This window comes from Triturus cristatus, chromosome 2_1 (genome assembly GCF_964204655.1).
Source record: "Triturus cristatus chromosome 2_1, aTriCri1.1, whole genome shotgun sequence".
Taxonomy (NCBI): domain Eukaryota; kingdom Metazoa; phylum Chordata; class Amphibia; order Caudata; family Salamandridae; genus Triturus; species Triturus cristatus.
This window is the reverse complement of record NC_140581.1, coordinates 754,685,825-754,696,406: the sequence shown is the minus strand read 5'-3', so window position 1 is coordinate 754,696,406 and position 10,582 is coordinate 754,685,825.

Genomic DNA, 10,582 nt, shown 5'->3' with positions numbered 1-10,582 from the left:
TTATGGCATACTTTGACCTTGCATTTATTGCAGTTGTCGGGCCTATACATACCATGGTATTCATTGGCATCACATTTACACATTCCAACACTCCAGTCTCTAGTTGATTCTTCAGCTATTCTAGCCTCCTCATATGTCATGACAGTTATATTATTCGAAAATGTGTGTGTGTCTGTAGTGTTACTTTTTCCCTAAATATGTACATATTACATAATTTGAGGAATTCATTTTTACAGCAGGGAATCCCCACTTGTAGGAAACCACATAACAGAAGCACAATAATGAAAAATGGCATTATTGATGTGAATAGTTTGGTCACCCACAGGGGGATCCACGAAAAGATACTATGCAACCAGTCCTGCTTAGGGGCATCTCCCTGCTGCTTCATGCCAGCTTGCAGACAATGCAATTCCTTGGATGGCGAGAGCTAATGACTCGTTGTCAATATCATTTCTGGGAATAAAAGTACAAAAGAAAGCACCAATCTTGGCTCACACCCCACCCTTCATCATGGTGTTCAATTCCAATATGTACCGATGTTGCATCACCAGAAGGCAGACGGCTCTCAGTTCTTCCCTGATAACGTTCAGGCCAAGCTCAGTATCATTGGTCATCTTCGGCAAATCACACCTGGTTATTTGCAACCAGTGGGTATTTGCCTTTGTTTGCATGGTGAAGAAGGGTATTGACCCTCCGGAGTTTACTTGAGTCTCTGTGAACTTGCAAAATTCTTCTGGAATGTCCTTGTAATGATCTAAGCCAAAATAATCAGCAGTTCTTCTCCTTTGAGACTGATGCAACAAGGTTTCGTATGTAAAGGATGTTGAGACACCACAGGCAGATCTTCTCCAGGGATGAACACGGTTGGGCTGTGTATGGTCACGACGGTGCAGAGGACCCACCATCCATTGACGACCTGAGTGTAGACAAGATTGCCACATTGGCAGTAGAAATCCAACAATGGGAAGGTGCCCCATTGCCGGTCTGGTACGTGCAGTATCACGCCGCAGTTTTCATTATTGCCCAACGGTATGGTTGCTTTGCCTCTGAAACATAAAGAGTGCAGTGTAAGTTTCCATGCAATTAGAGTTGCCCCATCCCTCCAACCATGTCTACCTATTAATCTTGCAATCCTAGATTTCCTGGTATGGGGTTTCTATGTTAGAACTAGACCCCCTCCCCTGGGACTCATTTCCTCCCATGTGATTGAGATGAGCAGCCCTACACTAGATTTCCAAGTCTGGGCTCCACTCGTCATTAAAGAAAGTGGCCCCAAAGGTGTTAAGGGCTGCAGACAGAGGCTGGAGCAGACATATTTGTGCGCTGTTGCAAAAGTTATCCTGTATTACTTGAGTGATTAGCCCTGTGAAAGAAAGTCCTTTTGACAGCTTTGGTCAAAGGGACGGCTGGCCGCGACAGTGTTAGTGCACTTTCAGCTCTATCATGGACCTGTAGGATAAGAGCTGAGTGTCACAGGTGTCACAAGCCACTCACATGAATTCCAGGTATTCCTTTGGGGAGATGACTGGACCCAACAACCCCTGAAACCTTCCCCAGCTACAGGGATTCAACAAATACACTGTGCTAAGGAAGGTTTCGAGGGGAAGGGGGTTGGGATGAGAGAGAAAAAAAAACAGAGACAGCAGGAATCCTGTCTTCCTCGGGAACGTAATATACAAAGCTCTGCAACTTTGCATTTGTCGCAAGCACACTTTACTGTTTTTTTATCATGGTCTGTGATAACAAAAGTGGTGCCAATTAAATAACAATCACTACTATAGTGTCATTAGTAACTAACTACTCATAAGAGAGAAAAATGTTGATACATGCCTTATACTAAGTTGCTGCAGTAATACTGTAATTGGGTTTAGATTTGTCTCTCTCTCCTGTAAGAATCATTATGAAGTACTGGAAATGACACAGAAACCCTCATTGAACAAGTTACATATAAAAAGCAAGAACTATTGTCAAACACTGTTCTTTTTCTTTTCCTTCAAATACCTGATTTGAAGTGCTAGTTCCAAAAACATCTGTAATTAGAAGAAAACATGAAACTTTGAGAGCATTTTGATTTTTTTTCTTACGAAATAGACAAGGACTGAAAACAAATGTTCAGATGCTCTCACAGCAGAAGTATTCGTCTTTTAAATTGTTCCATATGAAAGTTTCCACTCTAAATATCTGGTTTTTAAATGTGCACTGTGAAACAAGAGTTCAGAGGTGCTCAGAATAAGAGCAATAGTCTTATAAATTATCACAAATGACAGGCTCCATTTCTTAATACCTTGTGTCTGATATGTCTGTAGATTTAAATTCTACTTGCCAGACGTGAGCACTGAAAAACTACTGAACTGTTGTCCTCTTTGTTTTTGCAGAAAGAACTCCCTGTTGGCCGAAGCTTTGGAAGACAGGCAACGTTGTCGTTGACATGGTCAGGAGGGTCGGAGAAGGACTGTGGAAGGAAGGAGGACTCAGGAAACACCGAAGATGCTGAGAAGGCTGCTGAGGTCAGATCACCGCTGGATTCCAAGTAAGCGCTTTAGGGAACCGAGGCCAAGCATCTCTTACTCCGATTATCAAGCAGTTATAAGTGAAAGTACACGTGCGCACAGAATGAGTAAATGGAATGACTTGACAGTTTTGGAATACAACTTTTTTATTGCGTGGTAGCGATATCAACTGTACACAGCTTAGCTGCCTACATTAGGTTGTCGGCAGAGCGAAAAGCACTGAAAATGACACAGCGCGTAGGTCTACATCCTGGAGGACGACCCCGCGTTCAATTGAAGCTAAGGTAAAACGTGGAGGCATCAAGCGAAGAAACCACTTTTAGAAGTACTTAAACAACAAAAACCACCCCCCCAACCCACCCTCTCTCCGCATCAGCTCGGGCATGACCACCTACCCCACACCGAAGCCTCCAAGCAATGGACCGTCATCTAGCTTCTCCAGCACTGGATACTCCAAGTGGCTCTAAGGGAATGAGCTGCAAGATTTGCAAAAATTTCGGGCAGGTTACTTCCCTCATATCTCTAGTGAGAATCTGCAAGAACGGAGCCCACAGCTTAGCAAATTCCCTGCCTTTCCCATCTGCACTAAGCGACAGACGCTCCATAGCCAACTGCTGCCACAGTCTGAAGATCCAATCACGGGGATCCGGGGATGCCAGGGACCCACAATGCGCTAAAAGCACCTGTTGAGCCGGCAACAATGCCAGGGCTATCTATTTACCCCGCAATGATTTCAGTGGGAAAAACTTAGGATGGGGAAGACCCAATAGCATGTATTCAGGAGCGCGGGGCAATTTGATCTTAAAGGCCGCATCTATATCATAGAGAATTGCTGTGCAATAAAGCACCAGCTTCGGGCAGCGCCATGGCAAGTGAACCAGGGTACCACGCCTGCCACACCCCCGCCAGCAGAGGTCCGATCTGGATCTATCCCAACTCTTAATGCGCACAGGGGTATGATACCAATAAGTAACCACTTTGTAGGCAGATTCTGCCCCTGCGGTGTTGGAAGCAATGTGATGCGCCCGATAAAAAATGTGTTCCCACTCTTCATGTGTCAAGGCCCTCCCCAGCTCCGTTTCCCATCTGATTTGCGCTCTTGTGCGATGTGTCGGCGAGTGCAAGGTAATCATGGAATTAAAGTTCAGAGATGAGCTTACGGTCCCCTTTTTTGCACACTATCCACTTCTCAAAGGTCGTAAAGGGCCGGGACATAAGAGCAAAATTCTCTGCACGTGTAACCCAATGTGCAACCTGCGAGTAGTGGAAGGCATCCGACGCCGGCAGGTCAAAATATTCGCGCAGCTGGGAAAAGGAAATTACACCCTCAAGATCAAAAAGAGAGCCTACACGTTTACAACCCTCTTCCCTCCAACGCTGGAAATTCGGGGAATACAGCCCGGTTGGAAATCAGTATTATCCACAATGGGGGTCATAGGGGAAGGAAACGTGGTCCAACCCCTCGGACCCGCCAGTCGATCCCACACTCTGAGGGTCGGGGAGGTGATCGGCGAGGAATACATTCCCCACGCTCTATGTCTGCGCTGAAGCCAGAGTTCTTGCCATGTATTTCGACCGGCCACTGCTTGATCCATAAAATTCCAGTGTTTGCTGGATAGAGGTCGGTTCTATTCTACGATGTAGCGGAGGCACGCCGCCTGGTAGTAAGCGCCCACCAATTGAGAGCCCAACCCTCCCTGCACTTTTGGGGAGGCTACAAGCGCCAGCGCGAGACGTGGCTTCTTATTATCCCACAAAAACCTATTTAGAAGTCCCTGCAGTTTCCGAAGCACCCCTGGCGGAGGACTCAAGGGGAGCATTTGGAATATGTACAAGATGCGAGGAAGCACCGTCATCTTGACTGCCGCCATCCGACCGTACCACGACAACTTGAGCCGGGACCAGGCTGCCAGTGCCTTGGCCGTCTACTCCATTAACGAGGCGTAATTAAGAGAGGCTGTTCTATTTATGGATGCAGTCAGGTGAATGCCAAAGTACAGGATATCCGAGTGCACCCACTGGAAAGCAAAGTCCTGCTGCAGATCCGACACCTCAGCTGCCGGCACGGAAATATTCAGGATTTGGGACTTTATAAAATTGACTTTAAACCCCGCCACCTCCCCAAAGGCAGTCAGCTCCTTGGTCAGATACTGGAGCGTTGACCGGGGCTGTGTGAGCGAAAGAATGATATTATCAGCATACATGGTGATTTTGTGTGTATCAGCCCCAAATTTAAGGCCCACAATGTCAGGATTAGACCAAATATGCTGGGCAAAAGGCTCCATATAGAGAGCAAACAGGAGTGGGGATAGGGGACAGCCTTGCCTCGTGCCCCGGGCAATGGGGAAAAGCGCCGTCTTCCAGCCATTCACCCTCACCACCGCTGTGGGGGAGGCATATAAGCAACTGATCCATTGGGTAAAGTTAACCCCAAACCCGAAGATGCGCAACACCTCAAATAAGTACTCCCAGTCGATGCGGCAAATGCCTTCTCCGCGTCAATCGAGAGGAGGAAGACATGCATGCGCGATCGGTGAACAAGATCGAGGAGGTGCAGAATACGCTTCGTGTTATCCCCCCCCTGTCGCTTCGGAATAAAACCGGACTGATCCGGCTCGATAATATCATCCATAAGGGGGCTAAGTCGAGCGGCCAAAACTCAAGCGCAAAGCTTCGCATCGACATTAAGGAGCGAAATTGGTCTGTACGACCCACACTCCGCAGGATCCTTTCCGGGTTTGAGAATTACAGAAACCGCTGCCTCAGACATGAAGTGCATCACCGTCCCGGAGTTTAGGAAGGAGTTAAAAAGCCTTGTTAAAAGGGGAGCCAGCTCCATACAAAACGTTTTATAAAACAAAGCCCTGAAGCCAGCCGGACCCGGGGACTTAGCAGTTTTTAGGCGCGAGATTGCCGAGACTACCTCTTCGACACGGATAGCAAAGTCAAGCTTGGCTACCGATGATGCTATTAAAGGAGTGCTATTACAAGCCCGCAGGTAGTCCCTTGGATCCCTCATCGAATAAAGGCGCTGATAAAACCGACGAAAGGTCTCAACAATAAGGGCATCTGTGGAATGCTCAACCGTGTTCTGGTCGCGGATGGAGTGGATTGCCGACTTCTGCGTTTGTGCCCGCAGCCTATGAGCAAGCATCCTTCCACATTTATCCCCGCTGAGGTAGAATTTGTGATGCAGACGCAGGAGAGCATGCTCAGCCCTATCCAAATCCAAATGCTTTAGCATACGCTGCCGCTTCTCTAACTCTCTCCACACTCTAGGCGCACCGGTCCGCTTATGGATTGCCTCCAGTTCCCCCACTTCCCCCTCCAACTCTGCGCGTTTCTCTTTGTGCAGCTTTGCATACGACGCATCAATCGCAATGAATTCACCTCGCGCTACTAGCTTTAAAGCTTCCCACACCGATGCAAAGGGCGTAACCTCCTTATCATTCTCAGAGAGGTTATGCACAATAGTATCCCAGACGCGCTTAGTGACATCATCCGAGCGAAGAAGGAAATCGCGAAGACGCCAGCCTGGGGGTGTTGACTGCACGCATCGCGCAGGGAGGAGGACCGACATGAGAGCATGATCCGATAGGGAGCGGGGGGTAATATCTGCCGCTTACAAAAGTGGGAGAAGAGACGAAGAGGCTAGAAAGTGGTCAAGATGCGCATATGTTTTGTGCGCAGCGGAGAAGTAAGTGTAATCACGCACATTAGGATGCTGCACTCGCCACACATCACACAGCCCGCAGTCTGACAACCACTGCTTCCCAGACTGCGACAGCGCTCCAGCCTGAGTAGACCTCTGTTCTGACCTATCTAGTATAGGGTCCATTACCACATTGAGATCCCCTCCAATCAAGAGTGCCGAATCGGGGGAGGCAATTACCTCGGACAAGGCCCGGCGCAAAAATGGCTCCTGACGCTCATTCGGGGCATATAACGACCCAACTGTCAAACATGCATCCCTCCAATGTATCCTGACAGCCAGCAGTCGCCCCCGTATGTCTGCCACCATGAAAACCACTTTACATTGAGACTTTGCACTAAGAAGAATCGCCACCCCGCTTTTCTTAGACGGCCCGAGGACCAGAACTGTTGCGGGAACCGCCTATCCCGCATGCGTTTAGTGTCCATAGCTAGCAGGTGGGTTTCCTGGAGTAAACAGACATCGCCCCTAAAATTCTCTAAGAGGGAGAGGATTGCAGCTCGCTTTACAGGATTATTCAGCCCCCGTACGTTTAAACTAACGAATTTCAGGTCCCTACCCATCACAGTAGCAGGGAAGCGCATGGCTAGTTATCCGCTCTAGACCACCCACCCCATAGGTAGGGAGGACCAGCTGACTTAAAGCAGTGAACTGCCGTGGAAACTCGTGAGCTGATGTGGAGTCCCAAATTAAAACCCAAGAATACCCTGTAAAACTCCCAAAGAAAACCCCTAAAAACACAAAACAATGAGCAAGCCACAAAACATGACAAAAGTTTATCACAGAATACAGTGTCTGGGGAAACGTGGCACAGACCCAGACCGCAACAGGTCGACCGCAGTTGGCAACTCGACGACCAAGTCACGGGGTAAACCACCAACAGACAAAACATCTCCTCCCTCCGGCGCCAGATAAAGCACCCAAGTGGTCGCCATGGTGAATGACTCAAGGTGTCGGCGGGCTATCCGTGGCTTGCGATACGGAAGAATGCGCTGCCTCCCGCTCCAGTCTGCTAGCAGCCATGTCAGGGGCGGGGATCACTCGCGCTGCTCCCACTCGCTGCCACCCCGAGGAGCGACGGCGGCTGCGAGGGGGTGACCCCTTAGCTCCTGCCCCATCAGCGGGCTTCTCAATGCGCAACAAGTCATACGCTTCCCCCAAAGAGCGGAGCTGGTGCAATGTGCCATTGCACTTGAAGATAAGATGAAACGGGTGACCCCAGGAGTAAGGGATTTGTTGAGCGTGAAGGTGGTTAGTAATGGGCTTAAAGTCTCTGCGCTTGCTCAGAGTGGAGGCGGCCAGATCTTGGAAAAGCATGGGCTGGTGACCACGGAACTGCACTGGATTCAAGTCCCGCGCCCTACGCAGGATACACTCCTTCAATTGAAAGTCGTGGATGCAAACAAGTATATCAGGAGGGGGAGCTTTGGCACCACGCGGCAGGCCCACCCGATGAACCCAGTCCATCCGAATCTCCGTTAACTCTTCATCCCCGATAATCTGTAGAAACAAAGCACTGACGTAGGCCCGCAGGTCATCACCCTGACTCTTCCAAAGGACCACACGAATCCAAATCTTGTTACGTCTGGAGCGGTTCTCCAAATCCTCCACGTGCGCCTGGAGCTCCATGTTCTGTCCCCTCAGACGCAACATTTCCTGTTGGAGCTGATGGAGATCGTCCTCCCTGCTGAGATCATGCTCTTCCAGCATTGCTATCTGCTCCCCAATGCCATCGACGTCCTGCCGCACCTCGCGCAAGTCAGCAGAGAGCTGCGACCGAAGATCCTGGATGTCCTCCTTAAGAGCCGAGAAGAGTTCGAGCATAAAGGCCTTAGTCGCTGGCGCATCCTCTTCATCCAACGCCGGAGCCCCGACCGCAGGCTGCAAGGCCGACGAGTCTGTCGGCTTCTGTATAAGATCTTTCAGAGACTTCTCCCTCCGCCCTCTGGACGACGACATCTTAGCTCCGACGTGCTCCTTGGCCTCCACAGCTGGTACCCAACCGGAGCCAAGCGCCTGTTCACTAACAACACTGGGACCGATCAGCCATGACAGAGCCCGCAGGCCCAGGCTGGGACAAAGAGAGAACCGCACCAGCCGCTCCCGTCCTCGCACCCCAGCAGCCGAAACTCCTACAAATCAATTGAGGCTCACCGCCGACTTCAACCTCAACCAACAGGGCAGCCAAGTCCAGGGCACATGCAGAGGGACAGGCCCCGGAAGAGCCAGGCACGGCCACCTCCCTCCAGCCTACCGACAAGGCCAGCACCAGTAGGACTCCAGGACACAGCAGGCCCAACAACACTTCTCTGCAGCCTGCCTCACCTCCGCTTGCTCGGGGAAGAGACTCTGCCCACAGACCCCGCCAAACGTCAACACGCTGTTTGTCAGGGCAGCATCAGGCATGCAGGCATCCTCAGACACAGCCGCTACTGCACGATGGATCAAGCTGATAGGCCTCAGCAAGCAAGGCCCTGCAGTCACCGCCCGGTAGGCCCAACCTTCAGATCACAGCACGGGCCTCCGCTTGTCTCCTCCCTTGCATTGGACCCAGCGCTGAGGGCAGTCACTCCACAGCTGTCACGTGCCAGACTTGTCCCACCAGCACCCCAGCAGGTTCATGCGTCACTCCACTCATCCGAGGGCTTCCCCGCTGAGCGCGGCTCCATCTGCCGACCTGCGGACCGACGCCCTCACGCGCAGGTAGCGTGCCCGGCACCCAGCCGATCCTCCGATCCTCCTGCTTCCTGGGGCAAGCGCCGCCACCTGCAGGCCCCACACCAGCCTCAGGGCCCAAGCAGGGTGCGCAGCCTCGGCCTTCTCAAGCTCTGTCAGAGGCCCGGAGCATCGGCCGCCATTTTCGGAGCCCCTACCAGGCCGTCACTGCAGCAGGAGAGATGGCGCCCATCACAAAGCACTCTCGGGCGCCGCCACGCCAGAGTCACTCCGGCACCACGTTCACCCCAGGATGGCTCCAATTAGCAGTTTTGGTGCTCCGCTGTCATGCGCCCTGAACATAAGGTGCACCGCTCACTACCCTCCGGGCCGCAGCAATACCGGGGCCGAGAGGGATGCACTGCGCGGGAGTAATCACCGGCACCAAGGCCCAGAACAGGAGCCGCCACCAGCCGCGTTACAGCCACAGCCAGCCAGACACCCTTCGGTGAGCACAGATGGGTGCCAGAAGGGGGGATTATGCAAGGCTGAAAAACGGCGGCGCCGGTGGGATAGAGATTCGTGTCCTATCACGCCACCATCTTGGCCACGCCCCTCGACTTGACAGTTTTAAACGTGTAGTGCGCTTGGTATGCCTCACCACCGATGGTAAAGGAATTAGTATAATAGTTGAAACATGCACTCGTGGTCACAAATTCCAACTGTAAGCAGGTGTACCACTTGGAACATGTGAAAGGATTTTAACACTGCAATATACAAATACAAGAATTATGCTTTCCAAACAAAAGTGCATTTTTTATGCCATATCACCTTATCCAGTACTACATTTGTTTAATGAAAAACCACATGACATAAGCAACAAGATCATTCTGCCAAAGTAATTAATAGCACATTCTGCACGTACCTTGCGCCTTAGTACAACTTGCACATATAATTTTCGAGAACCAGTATTACAACAATCATGGAGTGTGTCATAAACTAATTGTGCCACATCTGGAAATCGCTGCACTACAGTGAGGGGACCTAGAGCCCTGATAGTCGCCCCTCTCAAAGAACTCCCCACTGAGCATGGTTTGTCTGGTTGTTGTGCATAAAATTGCGGAAGTAAACGTGGGGCATGGACCCAGAAGGCTGGCTCTCATGAATTTTCACATTCCTCATATCCTTTCCAGTAGATTAAATATTATTACTGTCCTTGAATTTGTTTAGAATCCAAGATGCGTTGCACCTCATATTCAAGATGACCATTTATTGATATGGGAGGGGGAGGTACTTCTTGTCTTGTGTCTGGGTGATATGGTTTCAGTAGGTAAGCATGAAAAAATGGATGGATCGGGTAATCTGATGGCAAATCTAATTGAAGGGTGACAGGATTCAAGACTTGTGCAACCTTAAAGGGACCAATATATCTAGGAGCAAGTTTTGTGAATCTTCGATTTTTAGATTTTTGGTAGCTAACTATACTTGATCCCCAGGCTTGTAACTAGGGGCAAGTTCTCTCTTGGTATCTGCTTGTGAGTTTATGCTTTCCTTGTATTTATTCAAACTCAATTTTGCCTCTGCTTGAATGTCTATTAATTGGCATAAACATTTACAGCTCTGTCAGAACCAGCTCTTCTCTCGCTGGTGGTTGACACAGGAGCAGGATGACGCAAGCTCCCAATTCCTCCTCTGAACTCCCCGG